Here is a 23,539-nt window from a genome sequence, read left to right as displayed (position 1 = left end):
TTGACTGTGTGACATTGTTATGTGTGAGAGTCCCAACGTGTAAACTTGTTATGTGTCTGAGTTTCACAGTGTTACCTTTTAATTTCGCTAAATTCGATTTTGAAAATGTGATGTTAATGAGTTCCTCAGTGTAATCTTTTTAGGTGAGTAAGTCCCATGGTGTAAACTTGTTATGGGAGTAACTTACACAGTGTGACCGTATTATGTGAGTCCCAAAATTTGACCTTGTTGTGTGAGTGATTCCCACCATGTAAACTGGTTATGTGCCTGAGTTTCACAGTGTAACCTTGTAATTTTGCTAAATTCGAAATTGAAAAAGTTATATTAGTGAGTTCCTCAGTGCAACTTTTTTAGGTGAGTGAGTTCCACAGTATAACCTTGTTATGTGAGTGAGTTCCACTTTGTAACCGTGTGATGTAGATGAGTTCCACAGTGTAACCGTGTTATGTGAGTCATTTCCACAGTGTAAACGTCATGTAAGAGAAATGCACAGTATAATTTTGTTTACTTTGTGAAACCCATATTCTAAACTATATGTTAGTGTGTCCCACAGTGTAAACTTGTTATGTAATTTACACAGTGTGACCTTGTAATGTGAGTGAGTCCCACCGTTTGACCTTGTTATATGAGAGAGTTTGAAAGTGTGACGTTGTTATGGAAGTGAATTCCACAGTGTCAACCTGTCTAGTTAGTGAGCCTCAGAGTGTAACATTGGAGAGAGTGAGTTTGACTGTGTGACATTGTTATGTGTGAGATTCCCACAGTGTAAATTTGTTATGTGGGTGAGTTTCACAATCTAACCTTGTAATTTTGCTAAATTCGATATTGAACATGTTATATTAATGAGTTCCTCAATGAAACATGTTTAGGTGAGTGTGTTCCACAGTGTAACCGTGTTATTTTGGAGAGTTCCACAGTATAATTTTGGGTACTTAGGGCATCCCATATTGTAAACTTTATGTTAGTGAGTCCCACAGTGTAAATTTGTTCTGTGAGTAATTTTCACAATGTGACCTTATTATGTGAGTCCCACAAATTGACCTTTTTATGTGAGAAATTCCCACAGAGTAAACTTGTAATGTCAGTGAGTTTGAAAATGTGACATTGTTATGTGTGAGAGTCCCACCATGTAAACTTGTTATGTGTCTGAGTTTCACAGTGTTACCTTTTAATTTCGCTAAATTCGATATTGAAAATGTGATGTTAATGAGTTCCTCAGTGTAACCTTTTTAGGTGAGTGAGTCCCAGAATGTAAACTTGTTATGGGAGTCATTTACACAGTGTGACCTTATTATGTGAGTCCCAAAATTTGACCTTGTTGTGTGAGAGATTCCCACCATGTAAACCTGTTATGTATCTGAGTTTCACAGTGTAACCTTGTAATTTTGCTAAATTCGATATTGAAAATGTTATGTTAGTCAGTTCCTCAGTGTAACCTTTTTAGGTGAGTTCCACAGTGTAACCGTTTAAAGTGAGCGAATTACACAGTGTTACCGTGTTATGTGAGTCAGTTCCACAGTGTAAACTTGTCATGTTAGAGAGTTTCACAGTCCAATTTTGTTCACTTAGGGAATCCCATATTGTAAACTTCATGTAAGTGAGTCCCACAGTGTTAACTTGATTTGTGAATCATTTACACAGTGTGACCTTATTGTGAGTGATTCCCACCATGTAAACTTGTTATGTTTCTGAGTTTCACAGTGTAACCCTGTAATTTTACTAAATGCGATATTGAAAAAGTTATGTTCGTGAGTTCCTCGGTGCAACCTTTTTAGGTGAGTGAGTCCCACACTGTAAATTCACCGCTGTACCATTTCACATCCGGCATCTGGCACGAATTCCATTCCACATCCGGTAACTGTCCAGAAGATCATTCTACTCTGGCATCTCGCCGCTGTACCATTACACATCCAGCATCTGTCATGAAGTCCATTCCACATCCGGATTCTCACAGAAGGACGAATCCACCTCCGGCATCTGACAGGTGGACCATTCCACATCTGGCATCTGGCAGGCAGACCATTCCACATTTGGGTTTTTGCAGGTGGACAATTCCACCTCCGGGATCTGGCAAGCATACAATTCCACATCTGGCATCTGGCACGAATTATATTGTACATCCATAGTCTCACATGAGGAACATTCCACCTCCGGCATCTGGTAGATGTACCATTCAACATCCGGAATGTGTCAGAGGAACATTCCACATACAGCATCTTCCAGGTGGACAATTCCACATCCATCATCTGTTAGGCTGAGCAGTCCAATTCCAGCAAATGGCAGGAAGATGATACCAGATTCAGCATCTTACAGGCAGACCATTCCACATCCAGCATCTAGCAGGTAGTCAATTATAAATGCGGCATCTCGCTGGCAGACCAGTCCACATCTGGCATCTATCAGGCAGACTAGTCAATATTTGGCATCAAGTGGGTGGACAATGCCACATCTGGCATCAGGCAGTCCGACCACTCCACATGCTGCATCTGGGAAAAAAAAACATTCTATATCTGGCATCTGGCAGCAAACCATTCCCCATCCTGCAACTGGCAGGTGGTCTATTCCACACCAGCATCAGCCAGGCAGACCATTCCATATCCAGCATCTGGCAGAGGACCATTCCACACCCTGAAACTGACAAGCATACCATTTCACATCTGGCATCTGGCACGAATTTCATTCCATATCCGGCATCCGTCCAGAAGATCATTCTACATCCGGCATCTCGCCGCTATACCATTACACGTCCGGCATCTGGTACAAAGTTCATTCCACATCCGGATTCTCACAGAAGGACCATTCCACCTCCGGCATCTGGCAGGTGGAACATTCCACATCTGCCGTCTCGCAGGTGGACAATTATACCTCCGACATCTTGCAGGTGGACAATTCCACATCTAGCATCTGGCACGAATTATATTGTACAACCACATTCTCACATGAGGACCACCTGATAGATGTACCATTCCAAATCCGGAATGTGTCAGAGGAACATTCCACATCCAGCATCTTCCAGATGGACAATTCCACATCTGGCATCTGTTAGGCAGAGCTGTCCATGTCCAGCAAATGGCAGGAAGATGATACCAGTTTCAGCATCTTACTGGCAGACCATTCCACATCTAGCATCAGGCAGGTAGACAATTTTAAATCCGCATCTCACTGGCAGACCAGTCCAAATCTGGCATCTGGCAGGCAAACCACTCCACATTCAGTATCTGGCAGGAGTACCATTCCACATCTGGCATTTGGCAGCAAACAAATCCACATCCGGCGATTGACAGTATAAATTTGTTACGTGAGTGAGTTCCACAGTGTAACCGTGTTATGTGAGTCAGTTCCACAGTGTAAACTTGTCATATGAGAAAGTTGCACAGTATAATTATGTTTACTTAGTGTAACCTATATTCCAAACTATATGTTAGTGTGTCCCACAGTGTAAACTTCAGTGAGTAATTTACATAGTGTGACCTTGTCATGTGATTGATTCCCACCATGTAAACTTGTTATGTGTCTGAGTTTCACAGTCTAACCTTGTAATTTTGCTAAATTCGACATTGAAAAAGTTATGTTAGTGAGTTCCTCAGTGCAACTTTTTTTGGGTGAGTGTGTTCCACAGTGTAAACTTGTCATGTGAGAGAGTTGCACAGTATAATTTTGGGTACTGAGGGAATCCCATATTGTAAACTTTATGTTAGTGAGTCCCACAGTGTAAATTTGTTATGTGAGTGATTTACACAGTGTGACCTTATTATGTGAGTCCCACAAATTCACCTTATTATGTGAGAGATTCCCAGAGTTTAAATTTGTTTTGTGAGTGAGTTTGAAAGTGTGACATTGTTATTGAAGTGATTTCCATAGTGTCAACCTTTCTACTTAGTGAGTCTCAGGGTGTAACATTGGTATGGAGTGAGTTCGACAGTGTGACATTTTATGTGTGAGATTCCCAAGGTGTAAATTTTTTATGTGAGTGAGTTTCACAGTGTAACCTTGTAATTTTGCTAAATTCAGTATTGAAAATGTTATGTTAGTGAGTTCCTCAGTGCAACTTTTTTAGGTGAGTGTGTTCCACAGTGTGAGTGAGTCTCACCATTTGACCTTGTAATGTCAGTGAGTTTGAAAGTTTAACATTGTTATGGAAGTGAATTCCACAGTGTCAACCTGTCTACTTAGTGGGCCTCAGAGTGTAACATTGGCATAGAGTGAGTTTGACAATGTGACATTGTTATGTGTGAGAGTCCCACCGTGTAAACTTGTTATGTGTCTGAGTTTCACAGAGTTACCTTTTAATTTCGCTAAATTCGATATTCAAAATGTGATTTTAATGAGTTCCTCAGTGTAACCTTTTTAGGTGAGAGATTCCCACAGTGTAACCATGTTATGTGAGTTATTTCCACAGTGTAAATTGTCGTGTGAGAGAGTTGCACCGTCTAATTTTGTTCACTTGGGGAATCCCATATTGTAAACTTCATGTGAGTTAGTCCCACAGTGTAAACTTGTTGTGTGAGTCATTTACACAGTGTGACCTTGTTATGTGAGTGATTCCCACCATGTAAACTTGTTATGTGTCTGAGTTTCACTGTGTAACCTTGTAATTTTGCTAAATTCAATATTGTTTGTTGGTGAGTTCCTCAGTGCAACTTTTTTAGGTGAGTGTGTTCCACAGTGTGAGTGAGTCTCACCATTTGACCTTGTAATGTCAGTGAGTTTGAAAGTGTGACATTGTTATGGAAGTGAATTCCACAGTGTCAACCTGTCTACTTAGTGGGCCTCAGAGTGTAACATTGGCATAGAGTGTGTTCGACAGTGTGACATTGTTATATGTGAGATTCTCACCGTGTAAACTTGTTATGTGGTTGAGTTTCACAGTGTTACCTTGTAATTCGCTAAATTCGACATTGAAAATGTTATGTTAGTGAATTCCTCAGTGTAACCTTTTTAGGTGAGTGAGTCCCACACTGTAAACTCGCCGCTGTACACTTTCACATCTGGCATCTGGCACGAATTCCATTCCACATCTGGTATCTGTCCTGAAGATCATTCTACTCTGGCATCTCGCCGCTGTACCATTACACATCCAGCATCTGTCAGGAAGTCCATTCCACATCCAGATTCTCACAGAAGGACCATTCCACATCCGGCATCTGGCAGGTGGACCATTCCACATCCAGATTCTCACATGAGGAACATTCCACCTCCGTCATCTGGCAGATGTACCATTCCACATGCGGAATGTGTCAGAGGAACATTCCACATCCAGCATCTTCCAGGTGGACAATTCCACATCCATCATCTGTTAGGCTGAGCAGTCCAATTCCAGCAAATGGCAGGAAGATGATACCAGATTCAGCATCTTACAGGCAGACCATTCCACATCCAGCATCTGGCAGGAAGTCAATTCTAAATGCGACATCTCGCTGGCAGACCAGTCCACGTCTGGCATCTATCAGGCAGACTAGTCAATATCTGGGAATCAAGTGGGTGGACAATGCCACATCTGGCATCAGGCAGTCCGACCACTCCACATGCTGCATCTGGGAAAAAAAAACATTCTATATCTGGCATCTGGCAGCAAACCATTCCCCATCCTGCAACTGGCAGGTGGTCTATTCCACACCAGCATCAGCCAGGCAGACCATTCCATATCCAGCATATGGCAGAGGACCATTCCACATCCTGAAACTGACAAGTATACCATTTCACATCTGGCATCTGGCACGAATTTCATTCCACATCCGGCATCCGTCCAGAAGATCATTCTACATCCGGCATCTCGCCGCTGTACCATTACACGTCCGGCATCTGGTACAAAGTCCATTCCACATCCGGATTCTCACAGAAGGACCATTCTACCTCCGGCATCTGGCAGGTGGAACATTCCACATCTGGCGACTCGCAGGTGGACAATTATACCTCCGATATCTTGCAGGTGGGCAATTCCACATCTAGCATCTGGCACGAATTATACTGTACATCCACATTCTCACATGAGGACCATCTGGCAGATGTACCATTCCAAATCCGGAATGTGTCAGAGGAACATTCCACATCCAGCATCTTCCAGATGGACAATTCCACATCTGGCATCTGTTAGGCAGAGCAGTCCATGTCCAGCAAATGGCAGGAAGATGATACCAGATTCAGCATCTTACAGGCAGACCATTCCATATCTAGCATCTGGCAGGTAGTCAATGCTAAATCCGGCATCTCACTGGCAGACCAGTCCAAATCTGGCATCTGGCAGGCCAACCATTCCACATTTAGTATCTGGCAGGAGTATCATTCCACATCTGGCATTTGGCAGCAAACAAATCCACATCTGGCGATTGACAGTATAAATTTGTTATGTGAGTGAGTTCCCCAGTGTAACCGTGTTATGTGAGTCAGTTCCACAGTGTAAACTTGTCATATGAGAGAGTTGCACAGTATAATTTTGTATACTTAGTGTAACCTATATTCCAAACTATATGTTAGTGTGTCCCACAGTGTAAACTTCTGTGAGTAATTTACATAGTGTGAACTTGTCATGTGATTGATTCCCACCATGTAAACTTGTTATGTGTCTGAGTTTCACAGTCTAACCTTGTAATTTTGCTAAATTCGACATTGAAAAAGTTATGTTAGTGAGTTCCTCAGTGCAACTTTTTTAGGTGAGTGTGTTCCACAGTGTAAACTTGTCATGTGAGAGAGTTGCACAGTATAATTTTGGGTACTGAGGGAATCCCATATTGTAAACTTTATGTTAGTGAGTCCCACAGTGTAAATTTGTTATGTGAGTGATTTACACAGTGTGACCTTATTATGTGAGTCCCACAAATTCACCTTATTATGTGAGAGATTCCCAGAGTTTAAATTTGTTTTGTGAGTGAGTTTGAAAGTGTGACATTGTTATTGAAGTGATTTCCATAGTGTCAACCTTTCTACTTAGTGAGTCTCAGGGTGTAACATTGGTATGGAGTGAGTTCGACAGTGTGACATTTTATGTGTGAGATTCCCAAGGTGTAAATTTTTTATGTGGGTGAGTTTCACAGTGTAACCTTGTAATTTTGCTAAATTCAGTATTGAAAATGTTATGTTAGTGAGTTCCTCAGTGCAACTTTTTTAGGTGAGTGTGTTCCACAGTGTGAGTGAGTCTCACCATTTGACCTTGTAATGTAAGTGAGTTTGAAAGTGTGACATTGTTATGGAAGTGAATTCCACAGTGTCAACCTGTCTAGTTAGTGGGCCTCAGAGTGTAACATTGGCATAGAGTGTGTTCGACAGTGTGACATTGTTACTTGTGAGATTCTCACCGTGTAAACTTGTTATGTGGTTGAGTTTCACAGTGTTACCTTGTAATTCGCTAAATTCGACATTGAAAATGTTATGTTAGTGAATTCCTCAGTGTAACCTTTTTCGGTGAGTGAGTCCCACACTGTAAACTCGCCGCTGTACACTTTCACATCTGGCATCTGGCACGAATTCCATTCCACATCTGGTATCTATCCTGAAGATCATTCTACTCTGGCATCTCGCCGCTGTACCATTACACATCCAGCATCTGTCAGGAAGTCCATTCCACATCCGGATTCTCACAGAAGGACCATTCCACCTCCGGCATCTGGCAGGTGGACCATTCCACATCTGGCATTTGGCAGGTGTACCATTCCACATCTGGCATCTGGCAGGCAGACCATTCCACATTTGGGCTTTTGCAGGTGGACAATTCCACCTCCGGGATCTGGCAAGCATACAATTCCACATCTGGCATCTGGCACGAATTATATTGTAATTCCAGAGTCTCACATGAGGAACATTCGACCTCCGGCATCTGGCAGATGTACCATTCCACATCCGGAATGTGTCAGACGAACATTCTACATCCAGCATCTTCCAGGTGGACAATTCCACATCCATCATCTGTTAGGCTGAGCAGTCCAATTCCAGCAAATGGCAGGAAGATAATACCAGATTCAGCATCTTACAGGCAGACCATTCCACATCCAGCATCTGGCAGGTAGTCAATTCTAAATGCGGCATCTCGCTGGCAGACCAGTCCACATCTGGCATCTATCAGGCAGACTAGTCAATATCTGGCATCAAGTGGGTGGACAATGCCACATCTGGATTCTGGCAGGCCGACCACTCCACATCCTGCATCTGGGAGAAAAAATACCATTCTACATCTGGCATCTGGCAGCAAACCATTCCCCATCCTGCAACTGGCAGATGGTCTATTCCACTCCAGCATCAGCCAGGCAGACCATTCCATATCCAGCATCTGGCAGAGGACCATTCCACATCCTGCAACTGACAAGCATACCATTTCACATCTGGCATCTGGCACGAATTTCATTCCACATCCGGCATCCGTCCAGAAGATCATTCTACATCCGGCATCTCGCCGCTGTACCATTACACGTCCGGCATCTGGTACAAAGTCCATTCCAATTCCGGATTCTCACAGAAGGACCATTCTACCTCCGGCATCTGGCAGGTGGAGCATTCCACATCTGGCGACTCGCAGGTGGACAATTATACCTCCGATATCTTGCAGGTGGGCAATTCCACATCTAGCATCTGGCACGAATTATATTGTACATCCACATTCTCACATGAGGACCATCTGGCAGATGTACCATTCCAAATCCGGAATGTGTCAGAGGAACATTCCACATCCAGCATCTTCCAGATGGACAATTCCACGTCTGGCATCTGTTAGGCAGAGCAGTCCATGTCCAGCAAATGGCAGGAAGATGATACCAGATTCAGCATCTTACAGGCAGACCATTCCATATCTAGCATCTGGCAGGTAGTCAATGCTAAATCCGGCATCTCAAAGGCAGACAGTCCAAATCTGGCATCTGGCAGGCCAACCATTCCACATTTAGTATCTGGCAGGAGTACCATTACACATCTGGCATTTGGCAGCAAACAAATCCACATCCGGCGATTGACAGTATAAACTTGTTATGTGAGTCAGTTCCACAGTGTAAACTTGTCATATGAGAGAGTTGCACAGTATAATTTTGTTTACTTAGTGTAACCCATATTCCAAACTATATGTTAGTGTGTCCCACAGAGTAAACTTGTTGTGTGAGTAATTTCCACAGTGTGACCTTATTATGTGAGAGATTCCCACCATGTAAACTTGTAATGTGTCTGAGTTTCACTGTAACCTTGTAATTTTGCTAAATTCGATATTGTTTGTTCGTGAGTTCCTCAGTGCAACTTTTTTAGGTGAGTGAGTTCCACAGTGTAACCGTGTTATGTAATTTACACAGTGTGACCTTGTTATGTGAGTGAGTCCCACCGTTTGACCTTGTTATATGAGAGAGTTTGAAAGTGTGACGTTGTTATGGAAGTGAATTCCACAGTGTCAACCTGTCTAGTTAGTGAGCCTCAGAGTGTAACATTGGTATAGAGTGAGTTTGACTGTGTGACATTGTTATGTGTGAGAGTCCCAACGTGTAAACTTGTTATGTGTCTGAGTTTCACAGTGTTACCTTTTAATTTCGCTAAATTCGATTTTGAAAATGTGATGTTAATGAGTTCCTCAGTGTAATCTTTTTAGGTGAGTAAGTCCCATGGTGTAAACTTGTTATGGGAGTAACTTACACAGTGTGACCGTATTATGTGAGTCCCAAAATTTGACCTTGTTGTGTGAGTGATTCCCACCATGTAAACTGGTTATGTGCCTGAGTTTCACAGTGTAACCATGTAATTTTGCTAAATTCGAAATTGAAAAAGTTATATTAGTGAGTTCCTCAGTGCAACTTTTTTAGGTGAGTGAGTTCCACAGTGTAAACTTGTTATGTGAGTGAGTTCCACTTTGTAACCGTGTGATGTAGATGAGTTCCACAGTGTAACCGTGTTATGTGAGTCATTTCCACAGTGTAAACGTCATGTAAGAGAAATGCACAGTATAATTTTGTTTACTTTGTGAAACCCATATTCTAAACTATATGTTAGTGTGTCCCACAGAGTAAACTTGTTGTGTGAGTAATTTAGACAGTGTGACCTTGTAATGTGAGTGAGTCCCACCGTTTGCCCTTGTTATCTGAGAGAGTTTGAAAGTGTGACGTTGTTATGGAAGTGAATTCCACAGTGTCAACCTGTCTAGTTAGTGAGCCTCAGAGTGTAACACTGGTAGAGAGTGAGTTTGACTGTGTGACATTGTTATGTGTGAGATTCCCACAGTGTAAACTTGTTATGTGGGTGAGTTTCACAGTGTTACCTTGTAATTTTGCTAAATTCGATATTGAACATGTTATGTTAGTGAGTTCCTCAATGAAACATGTTTAGGTGAGTGTGTTCCACAGTGTAACCGTGTTATTTTGGAGAGTTCCACAGTATAATTTTGGGTACTTAGGGCATCCCATATTGTAAACTTTATGTTAGTGAGTCCCACAGTGTGAATTTGTTCTGTGAGTAATTTACAAAGTGTGACCTTATTATGTGCATCCCACAAATTCACCTTATTATGTGAGAGATTCCCAGAGTGTAAACTTGTTATGTGAGTGAGTTTGAAAGTGTGACATTGTTATCAAAGTGATTTCCATAGTGTCAACCTTTCTACTTAGTGAGTATCAGGGTGTAACATTGGTATGGAGTGTGTTCGACAGTGTTACATTGTTATATGTGAGATTCCCACCATGTAAACTTGTTATGTGGGTGAGTTTCACAGTGTTACCTTGTATTTCACTAAATTCGACATTGAAAATGTTTCGTTAGTGAATTCCTCAGGGCAACCTTTTTAGGTGAGTGAGTCGCACACTGTAAACTCGCCGCTGTACCATTTCACATCTGGCATCTAGCACGAATTCCATTCCACATCCGGTATCTGTCCAGAAGATCATTCTACTCTGGCATCTCGCCGCTGTACCATTACACATCCAGCAACTGTCATGAAGTCCATTCCACATCCGGATTCACACAGAAGGACCATTCCACCTCCGGCATCTGGCAGGTGGACCATTCCATATCTGGCATCTGGCAGGTGGACCATTCCACATCTGGCATCTGGCAGGCAGACCATTCCACATTTGGGCTTTTGCAGGTGGACAATTCCACCTCCGGAATCTGGCAAGCATACAATTCCACATCTGGCATCTGGCACGAATTATATTGTAGATCCAGAGTCTCACATGACGAACATTCCACCTCCGGCATCTGGCAGATGTACCATTCCACATCCAGAATGTGTCAGAGGAACATTCCACATCCAGCATCTTCCAGGTGGACAATTCCACATCCATCATCTGTTAGGCTGAGCAGTCCAATTCCAGCAAATGGCAGGAAGATGATACCAGATTCAGCATCTTACAGGCAGACCATTCCACATCCAGCATCTGGCAGGTAGTCAATTCTAAATGAGGCATCTCGCTAGCGACCAGTCCACATCTGGCATCTATCAGGTAGACTAGTCAATATCTGGCATCAAGTGGGTGGACAATTCCACATCTGGCATCTGGCAGGCCGACCACTCCACATCCTGAATCTGGGGGAAAAAAACCCATACTACATCTGGAATCTGGCAGCAAACCATTCCCCATCCTGCAACTAGCAGGTGGTCTATTCCACTCCAGCATCAGCCAGGCAGACCATTCCATAGCCAGCATCTGGCAGGGGACCATTCCACATCCTGAAACTGACAAGCATACCATTTCACATCTGGCATCTGGCACGATTTTCATTCCACATCCGGCATCCCGTCCAGAAGATCATTATACATCCGGCATCTCGCCGATGTACGATTACACGTCCGGCATCTGGTACAAAGTCCATTCCACATCCGGATTCTCACAGAAGGACCATTCCACCTCCGGCATCTGGCAGGTGGAACATTCCACATCTGGCGACTCGCAGGTGGACAATTATCCTTCCGACATCTTGCAGGTGGACAATTCCACATCTAGCATCTGGCACGAATTATATTGTACATCCACATTCTTACATGAGGACCATCTGGCAGATGTACCATTCCAAATCCGGAATGTGTCAGAGGATCATTCCACATCCAGCATCTTCCAGATGGACAATTCCACATCTTGCATCTGTTAGGCAGAGCAGTCCATGTCCAGCAAATGGCAGGAAGATGATACCAGATTCAGCATCTTACTGGCAGACCATTCCACATCTAGCATGTGGCAGGTAGTCAATTCTAAATCCGGCATCTCACTGGCAGACCAGTCCAAATCTGGCATCTGGCAGGCCAAACACTCCACATTCAGTATCTGGCAGGAGTACCATTCCACATCTGGCATTTGGCAGCAAACAAATCCACATCCGGCGATGGACAGTATAAATTTGTTATGTGAGTGAGTTCCACAGTGTAACCGTGTTATGTGAGTCAGTTCCACAGTGTAAACTTGTCATATGAGAGAGTTGCACAGTATAATTTTGTTTACTTAGTGTAACCCATATTCCAAACTATATGTTAGTGTGTCCCACAGAGTAAACTTGTTGTGTGAGTAATTAAGACTGTGTGACCTTATTCTGTGAGTGATTCCCACCATGTAAACTTGTGATGTGTCTGAGTTTCACTGTGTAACCTTATAATTTTGCTAAATTCGATATTGTTTGTACGTGAGTTCCTCAGTGCAAATTTTTTAGGTGAGTGAGTTCCACAGTGTAACCGTGTTATGTAATTTACACAGTGTGACCTTGTTATGTGAGTGAGTCCCACCGTTTGACCTTGTTAAATGAGAGAGTTTGAAAGTGCAACGTTGTTATGGAAGTGAATTCCACAGTGTCAAACTGTCTAGTTAGTGAGCCTCAGAGTGTAACATTGGTAGAGAGTGAGTTTGACTGTGTGACATTGTTGTGTGTGAGATTCCCACAGTGTAAACTTGTTATGTGGGTGTGTTTCACAGTGTTACCTTGTAATTTTGCTAAATTCGATATTGAACATGTTATGTTAGTGAGTTCCTCAATGAAACATGTTCTGGTGTGTGTGTTCCACAGTGTAACCGTGTTATGTTGGAGAGTTCCACAGTATAATTTTGGGTATTTAGGGCATCCCATATTGTAAACTTTATGTTAGTGAGTCCCACAGTGTAAATTTGTTACGTGAGTAATTTTCACAGTGTGACCTTATTATGTTAGTCCCACAAGTTGTCCTTATTATGTGAGAAATTCCCACAGAGTAAACTTGTAATGTCAGTGAGTTTGAAAGTGTGACATTGTTATAGAAGTGATTTCCACAGTGTCAACCTTTCTACTTAGTGAGTTTCAGGGTGTAACATTGGTATGGAGTGCGTTCGACAGTGTGACATATTATGTGTGAAATTCCCAAGGTGTAAATTTGTTATGTGGGTGAGTTTCACAGTGTAACCTTGTAATTTTGCAAAATTCAGTATTGAAAATGTTATCTTAGTGAGTTCCTCAGTGCAACTTTTTTAGGTGAGTGTGTTCCACAGTGTGAGTGAGTCTCACCATTTGACCTTGTAATGTCAGTGAGTTTGAAAGTGTGACATTGTTATGGAAGTGAATTCCACAATGTCAACCTGTCTAGTTAGTGGACCTCAGAGTATAACATTGGTATAGAGTGAGTTTGACAGTGTGACATTGTTATGTGTGAGAGTCCCACCGTGTAAACTTGTTATGTGTCTGAGTTTCACAGTGTTACCTTTTAATTTCGCTAAATTCGATTTTGAAAATGTGATGTTAATGAGTTCCTCAGTGTAATCTTTTTAGGTGAGTAAGTCCCATGGTGTAAACTTGTTATGGGAGTAACTTACACAGTGTGACCGTATTATGTGAGTCCCAAAATTTGACCTTGTTGTGTGAGTGATTCCCACCATGTAAACTGATTATGAGCCTGAGTTTCACAGTGTAACCTTGTAATTTTGCTAAATTCGAAATTGAAAAAGTTATATTAGTGAGTTCCTCAGTGGAACTTTTTTAGGTGAGTGAGTTCCACAGTGTAAACTTGTTATGTGAGTGAGTTCCACAGTGTAAACTTGTCATGTGAGAGATTTGCACAGTATAATTTTGGGTACTTAGGGAATCCCATATTGTAAACTTTATGTTAGTGAGTCCCACAGTGTAAATATGTTCTGTGAGTAATTTACACAGTGTGACCTTATTATGTGCATCCCACAAATTCACCTTATTATGTGAGAGATTCCCAGAGTGTAAACTTGTTATGTGAGTGAGTTTGAAAGTGTGACATTGTTATCGAAGTGATTTCCATAGTGTCAACCTTTCTACTTAGTGAGTATCAGGGTATAACATTGGTATGGAGTGTGTTCGACAGTGTTACATTGTTATATGTGAGATTCCCACCGTGTAAACTTGTTATGTGGGTGAGTTTCACAGTGTTACCTTGTATTTCGCTAAATTCGACATTGAAAATGTTACGTTAGTGAATTCCTCAGGGCAACCTTTTTAGGTGAGTGAGTCCCACACTGTAAACTCGCCGCTGTACACTTTCACATCTGGCATCTGGCACGAATTCCATTCCACATCTGGTATCTGTCCTGAAGATCATTCTACTCTGGCATCTCGCCGCTGTACCATTACACATCCAGCATCTGTCAGGAAGTCCATTCCACATCCGGATTCTCACAGAAGGACCATTCCACCTCCGGCATCTGGCAGGTGGACCATTCCACATCTAGCATCTGGCAGGTAGTCAATTTTAAATCCGCATCTCACTGGCAGACCAGTCCAAATCTGGCATCTGGCAGGCCAACCACTCCACATTCAGAATCTGGCAGGAGTACCATTCTACATCTGGCATTTGGCAGCTAACAAATCCACATCCGGCGATTGACAGTATAAATTTGTTACGTGAGTGAGTTCCACAGTGTAACCGTGTTATGTGAGTCAGTTCCACAGTGTAAACTTGTCATATGAGAGAGTTGCACAGTATAATTTTGTTTACTTAGTGTAACCCATATTCCAAACTATATGTTAGTGTGTCCCACAGAGTAAACTTGTTGTGTGAGTAATTAAGACTGTGTGACCTTATTCTGTGAGTGATTCCCACCATGTAAACTTGTAATGTGTCTGAGTTTCACTGTGTAACCTTATAATTTTGCTAAATTCGATATTGTTTGTACGTGAGTTCCTCAGTGCAACTTTTTTAGGTGAGTGAGTTCCACAGTGTAACCGTGTTATGTAATTTACACAGTGTGACCTTATTATGTGAGTGAGTCCCACCGTTTGCCCTTGTTATCTGAGAGAGTTTGAATGTGTGACGTTGTTATGGAAGTGAATTCCACAGTGTCAACCTGTCTAGTTAGTGAGCCTCAGAGTGTAACACTGGTAGAGAGTGAGTTTGACTGTGTGACATTGTTATGTGTGAGATTCCCACAGTGTAAACTTGTTATGTGGGTGAGTTTCACAGTGTTACCTTGTAATTTTGCTAAATTCGATATTGAACATGTTATGTTAGTGAGTTCCTCAATGAAACATGTTTAGGTGAGTGTGTTCCACAGTGTAACCGTGTTATTTTGGAGAGTTCCACAGTATAATTTTGGGTACTTAGGGCATCCCATATTGTAAACTTTATGTTAGTGAGTCCCACAGTGTGAATTTGTTCTGTGAGTAATTTACAAAGTGTGACCTTATTATGTGCATCCCACAAATTCACCTTATTATGTGAGAGATTCCCAGAGTGTAAACTTGTTATGTGAGTGAGTTTGAAAGTGTGACATTGTTATCGAAGTGATTTCCATAGTGTCAACCTTTCTACTTAGTGAGTATCAGAGTGTAACATTGGTATGGAGTGTGTTCGACAGTGTTACATTGTTATATGTGAGATTCCCACCGTGTAAACTTGTTATGTGGGTGAGTTTCACAGTGTTACCTTGTATTTCGCTAAATTCGACTTTGAAAATGTTACGTTAGTGAATTCGTCAGCGTGACCTTTTTAGGTGAGTGAGTTCCACACTGTAAACTCACTGCTGTACCATTTCAAATCTGGCATCTGGCATGAATTCAATTCCACATCCGGTATATTGTCCAGAAGATCATTCTGCTCTGGCATCTCTCCGCTGTACCATTACACATCCAGCATCTGTCATGAAGTCCATTCCACATCCAGATTCTCACAGAAGGACCGTTCCACATCTGGCATCTGGCAGGCAGACCATTCCACATTTGGGTGTTTGCAGGTGGACAATTCCAACTCCGGGATCTGGCAAGCATACATTTCCACATCTGGCATCTGGCACAAATTATATTGTACATCCAGAGCCTCATATGAGGAACATTCCACCTCCGGCATCTGGCAGATGTACCATTCCACATGCGGAATGTGTCAGAGGAACATTCCACATCAGCATCTTCCAGGTGGACAATTCCACATCCATCATCTGTTAGGCTGAGCAGTCCATTTCCAGCAAATGGCAGGAAGATGATACCAGATTCAGCATCTTACAGGCAGACCATTCCACATCCAGCATCTGGCAGGTAGTCAATTCTAAATGCGGCATCTCGCTGGCAGACCAGTCCACATCTGGCATCTATCAGGCAGACTAGTCAATATTTGGCATTAAGTGGGTGGACAATGCCACATCTGGCATCAGGCAGTCCGACCACTCCACATGCTGCATCTGGGAAAAAAAAAATATTCTATATCTGGCATCTGGCAGCAAACCATTCCCCATCCTGCAACTGGCAGGTGGTCTATTCCACACCAGCATCAGCCAGGCAGACCATTCCATATCCAGCATCTGGCAGAGGACCATTCCACATCCTGAAACTGACAAGCATACCATTTCACATCTGGCATCTGGAACGAATTTCATTCCAGATCCGGCATCCGTCCAGAAGATCATTCTACATCCGGCATCTCGCCGCTATACCATTACATGTCCGCCATCTGGTACAAAGTCCAATCCACATCCGGATTCTCACAGAAGGACCATTCCACCTCCGGCATCTGGCAGGTGGAACATTCCACATCTGCCGTCTTGCAGGTGGACAATTATACCTCCGACATCTTGCAGGTGCACAATTCCACATCTAGCATCTGGCACGAATTATATTGTACATCCACATTCTCACATGAGGACCATCTGGCAGATGTACCATTCCAAATCCGGAATGTGTCAGAGGAACATTCCACATCCAGCATCTTCCAGATGGACAATTCCACATCTTGCATCTGTTAGGCAGAGCAATCCAATTCCAGCAAATGGCAGGAAGATGATACCAGATTCAGCATCTTACAGGCAGACCATTCCACATCCAGCATCTGGCAGGTAGTCAATTCTAAATGCGGCATCTCGCTGGCAGACCAGTCCACATCTGGCATCTATCAGGCAGACTAGTCAATATTTGGCATCAAGTGGGTGGACAATGCCACATCTGGCATCAGGCAGTCCGACCACTCCACATGCTGCATCTGGGAAAAAAAAACATTCTATATCTGGCATCTGGCAGCAAACCATTCCCCATCCTGCAACTGGCAGGTGGTCTATTCCACACCAGCATCAGCCAGGCAGACCATTCCATATCCAGCATCTGGCAGAGGACCATTCCACATCCTGAAACTGACAAGCATACCATTTCACATCTGGCATCTGGCACGAATTTCATTCCAGATCCGGCATCCGTCCAGAAGATCATTCTACATCCGGCATCTCGCCGCTATACCATTACACGTCCGGCATCTGGTACAAAGTCCATTCCACATCCGGATTCTCACAGAAGGACCATTCCACCTCCGGCATCTGGCAGGTGGAACATTCCACATCTGCCGTCTCGCAGGTGGACAATTATACCTCCGACATCTTGCAGGTGCACAATTCCACATCTAGCATCTGGCACGAATTATATTGTATATCCACATTCTCACATGAGGACCATCTGGCAGATGTACCATTCCAAATCTGGAATGTGTCAGAGGAACATTCCACATCCAGCATCTTCCAGATGGACAATTCCACATCTGGCATCTGTTAGGCAGAGCAGTCCATGTCCAGCAAATGGCAGGAAGATGATACCAGATTCAGCATCTTACAGGCAGACCATTCCATATCTAGCATCTGGCAGGTAGTCAATGCTAAATCCGGCATCTCACTGGCAGACCAGTCCAAATCTGGCATCTGGCAGGCCAACCACTCCACATTCAGAATCTGGTAGGAGTACCATTCCACATCTGGCATTTGGCAGCAAACAAATCCACATCCGGCGATGGACAGTATAAACTTGTTATGTGAGTCAGTTCCACAGTGTAAACTTGTCATATGAGAGAGTTGCACAGTATAATTTTGTTTACTTAGTGTAACCCATATTCCAAACTATATGTTAGTGTGTCCCACAGAGTAAACTTGTTGTGTGAGTAATTTACACAGTGTGACCTTATTATGTGAGTGATTCCCACCATGTAAACTTGTAATGTGTCTGAGTTTCACTGTAACCTTGTAATTTTGCTAAATTCGATATTGTTTGTTCGCGAGTTCCTCAGTGCAACTTTTTTAGGTGAGTGAGTTCCACAGTGTAACCGTGTTATGTAATTTACACAGTGTGACCTTGTTATGTGAGTGAGTCCCACCGTTTGACCTTGTTATATGAGAGAGTTTGAAAGTGTGACGTTGTTATGGAAGTGAATTCCACAGTGTCAACCTGTCTAGTTAGTGAGCCTCAGAGTGTAACATTGGTATAGAGTGAGTTTGACTGTGTGACATTGTTATGTGTGAGAGTCCCAACGTGGAAACTTGTTATGTGTCTGAGTTTCACAGTGTTACCTTTTAATTTCGCTAAATTCGATTTTGAAAATGTGATGTTAATGAGTTCCTCAGTGTAATCTTTTTAGGTGAGTAAGTCCCATGGTGTAAACTTGTTATGGGAGTAACTTACACAGTGTGACCCTATTATGTGAGTCCCAAAATTTGACCTTGTTGTGTGAGTGATTCCCACCATGTAAACTGGTTATGTGCCTGATTTTCACAGTGTAACCATGTAATTTTGCTAAATTCGAAATTGAAAAAGTTATATTAGTGAGTTCCTCAGTGCAACTTTTTTAGGTGAGTGAGTTCCACAGTATAACCTTGTTATGTGAGTGAGTTCCACTTTGTAACCGTGTGATGTAGATGAGTTCCACAGTGTAACCGTGTTATGTGAGTCATTTCCACAGTGTAAACGTCATGTAAGAGAAATGCACAGTATAATTTTGTTTACTTTGTGAAACTCATATTCTAAACTATATGTTAGTGTGTCCCACAGTGTAAACTTGTTATGTAATTTACACAGTGTGACCTTGTAATGTGAGTGAGTCCCACCGTTTGACCTTGTTATATGAGAGAGTTTGAAAGTGTGACGTTGTTATGGAAGTGAATTCCACAGTGTCAACCTGTCTAATTAGTGAGCCTCAGAGTTTAACATTGGAGAGAGTGAGTTTGATTGTGTGACATTGTTATGTGTGAGATTCCCACAGTGTAAATTTGTTATGTGGGTGAGTTTCACAGTCTAACCTTGTAATTTTGCTAAATTCGATATTGAACATGTTATATTAATGAGTTCCTCAATGAAACATGTTTAGGTGAGTGTGTTCCACAGTGTAACCGTGTTATTTTGGAGAGTTCCACAGTATAATTTTGGGTACTTAGGGCATCCCTTATTGTAAACTTTATGTTAGTGAGTCCCACAGTGTAAATTTGTTCTCTGAGTAATTTTCACAATGTGACCTAATTATGTGAGTCCCACAAATTGACCTTTTTATGTGAGAAATTCCCACAGAGTAAACTTGTAATGTCAGTGAGTTTGAAAATGTGACATTGTTATGTGTGAGAGTCCCACCATGTAAACTTGTTATGTGTCTGAGTTTCACAGTGTTACCTTTTAATTTCGCTAAATTCGATATTGAAAATGTGATGTTAATGAGTTCCTCAGTGTAACCTTTTTAGGTGAGTGAGTCCCACAATGTAAACTTGTTATGGGAGTCATTTACACAGTGTGACCTTATTATGTGAGTCCCAAAATTTGACCTTGTTGTGTGAGAGATTCCCACCATGTAAACCTGTTATGTATCTGAGTTTCACAGTGTAACCTTGTAATTTTGCTAAATTCGATATTGAAAATGTTATGTTAGTCAGTTCCTCAGTGTAACCTTTTTAGGTGAGTTCCACAGTGTAACCGTTTAAAGTGAGCGAATTACACAGTGTTACCGTGTTATGTGAGTCAGTTCCACAGTGGAAACTTGTCATGTTAGAGAGTTTCAAAGTCCAATTTTGTTCACTTAGGGAATCCCATATTGTAAACTTCATGTAAGTGAGTCCCACAGTGTTAACTTGATTTGTGAATGATTTACACAGTGTGACCTTATTGTGAGTGATTCCCACCATGTAAACTTGTTATGTGTCTGAGTTTCACAGCGTAACCCTGTAATTTTACTAAATGCGATATTGAAAAAGTTATGTTCGTGAGTTCCTCAGTGCAACCTTTTTAGGTGAGTGAGTCCCACACTGTAAATTCACCGCTGTACCATTTCACATCCGGCATCTGGCACGAATTCCATTCCACATCCGGTAACTGTCCAGAAGATCATTCTACTCTGGCATCTCGCCGCTGTACCATTACACGTCCGGCATCTGGTACAAAGTCCATTCCACATCCGGATTCTCACAGAAGGACCATTCTACCTCCGGCATCTGGCAGGTGGAACATTCCACATCTGGCGACTCGCAGGTGGACAATTATACCTCCGATATCTTGCAGGTGGGCAATTCCACATCTAGCATCTGGCACGAATTATATTGTACATCCACATTCTCACATGAGGACCATCTGGCAGATATACCATTCCAAATCCGGAATGTGTCAGAGGAACATTCCACATCCAGCATCTTCCAGATGGACAATTCCACATCCATCATCTGTTAGGCTGAGCAGTCCAATTCCAGCAAATGGCAGGAAGATGATACCAGATTCAGCAACTTACAGGCAGACCATTCCATATCTAGCATCTGGCAGGTAGTCAATGCTAAATCCGGCATCTCACTGGCAGACCAGTCCAAATCTGGCATCTGGCAGGCCAACCATTCCACATTTAGTATCTGGCAGGAGTACCATTCCACATCTGGCATTTGGCAGCAAACAAATCCACATCTGGCGATTGACAGTATAAATTTGTTATGTGAGTGAGTTCCCCAGTGTAACCGTGTTATGTGAGTCAGTTCCACAGTGTAAACCTGTCATATGAGAGAGTTGCACAGTATAATTTTGTTTACTTAGTGTAACCTATATTCCAAACTATATGTTAGTGTGTCCCACAGTGTAAACTTCAGTGAGTAATTTACATAGTGTGACCTTGTCATGTGATTGATTCCCACCATGTAAACTTGTTATGTGTCTGAGTTTCACAGTCTAAGCTTGTAATTTTGCTAAATTCGACATTGAAAAAGTTATGTTAGTGAGTTCCTCAGTGCAACTTTTTTAGGTGAGTGTGTTCCACAGTGTAAACTTTTCATGTGAGAGAGTTGCACAGTATAATTTTGGGTACTGAGGGAATCCCATATTGTAAACTTTATGTTAGTGAGTCCCACAGTGTAAATTTGTTATGTGAGTGATTTACACAGTGTGACCTTATTATGTGAGTCCCACAAATTCACCTTATTATGTGAGAGATTCCCAGAGTTTAAATTTGTTTTGTGAGTGAGTTTGAAAGTGTGACATTGTTATTGAAGTGATTTCCATAGTGTCAACCTTTCTACTTAGTGAGTCTCAGGGTGTAACATTGGTATGGAGTGAGTTCGACAGTGTGACATTTTATGTGTGAGATTCCCAAGGTGTAAATTTTTTATGTGGGTGAGTTTCACAGTGTAACCTTGTAATTTTGCTAAATTCAGTATTGAAAATGTTATGTTAGTGAGTTCCTCAGTGCAACTTTATTAGGTGAGTGTGTTCCACAGTGTGAGTGAGTCTCACCATTTGACCTTGTAATGTCAGTGAGTTTGAAAGTTTAACATTGTTATGGAAGTGAATTCCACAGTGTCAACCTGTCTACTTAGTGGGCCTCAGAGTGTAACATTGGCATAGAGTGAGTTTGACAATGTGACATTGTTATGTGTGAGAGTCCCACCGTGTAAACTTGTTATGTGTCTGAGTTTCACAGAGTTACCTTTTAATTTCGCTAAATTCGATATTCAAAATGTGATTTTAATGAGTTCCTCAGTGTAACCTTTTTAGGTGAGAGATTCCCACAGTGTAACCATGTTATGTGAGTTATTTCCACAGTGTAAACTTGTCGTGTGAGAGAGTTGCACCGTATAATTTTGTTCACTTGGGGAATCCCATATTGTAAACTTCATGTGAGTTAGTCCCACAGTGTAAACTTGTTGTGTGAGTCATTTACACAGTGTGACCTTGTTATGTGAGTGATTCCCACCATGTAAACTTGTTATGTGTCTGAGTTTCACTGTGTAACCTTGTAATTTTGCTAAATTCAATATTGTTTGTTGGTGAGTTCCTCAGTGCAACTTTTTTAGGTGAGTGTGTTCCACAGTGTGAGTGAGTCTCACCATTTGACCTTGTAATGTCAGTGAGTTTGAAAGTGTGACATTGTTATGGAAGTGAATTCCACAGTGTCAACCTCTCTACTTAGTGGGCCTCAGAGTGTAACATTGGCATAGAGTGTGTTCGACAGTGTGACATTGTTATATGTGAGATTCTCACCATGTAAACTTGTTATGTGGTTGAGTTTCACAGTGTTACCTTGTGATTCGCTAAATTCGACATTGAAAATGTTATGTTAGTGAATTCCTCAGTGTAACCTTTTTAGGTGAGTGAGTCCCACACTGTAAACTCGCCGCTGTACACTTTCACATCTGGCATCTGGCACGAATTCCATTCCACATCTGGTATCTGTCCTGAAGATCATTCTACTCTGGCATCTCGCCGCTGTACCATTACACATCCAGCATCTGTCAGGAAGTCCATTCCACATCCGGATTCTCACAGAAGGACCATTCCACCTCCGGCATCTGGAAGGTGGACCATTCCGCATCTGGCATTTGGCAGGTGTACCATTCCACATCTGGCATCTGGCAGGCAGACCATTCCACATTTGGGCTTTTGCAGGTGGACAATTCCACCTCCGGGATCTGGCAAGCATACAATTCCACATCTGGCATCTGGCACGAATTATATTGTAATTCCAGAGTCTCACATGAGGAACATTCGACCTCCGGCATCTGGCAGATGTACCATTCCACATCCGGAATGTGTCAGACGAACATTCCACATCCAGCATCTTCCAGGTGGACAATTCCACATCCATCATCTGTTAGGCTGAGCAGTCCAATTCCAGCAAATGGCAGGAAGATGATACCAGATTCAGCATCTTACAGGCAGACCATTCCACATCCAGCATCTGGCAGGTAGTCGATTCTAAATGCGGCATCTCGCTGGCAGACCAGTCCACATCTGGCATCTATCAGGCAGACTAGTCAATATCTGGCATCAAGTGGATGGACAATGCCACATCTGGCATCTGGCAGGCCGACCACTCCACATCCTGCATCTGGGAGAAAAAATACCATTCTACATCTGGCATCTAGCAGCAATCCATTCCCCATCCTGCAACTGGCAGATGGTCTATTCCACT

Source organism: Narcine bancroftii, unplaced genomic scaffold (assembly GCF_036971445.1).
Source record: "Narcine bancroftii isolate sNarBan1 unplaced genomic scaffold, sNarBan1.hap1 Scaffold_164, whole genome shotgun sequence".
Lineage (NCBI taxonomy): Eukaryota > Metazoa > Chordata > Chondrichthyes > Torpediniformes > Narcinidae > Narcine > Narcine bancroftii.
This window is presented reverse-complemented; position numbering follows the sequence as displayed.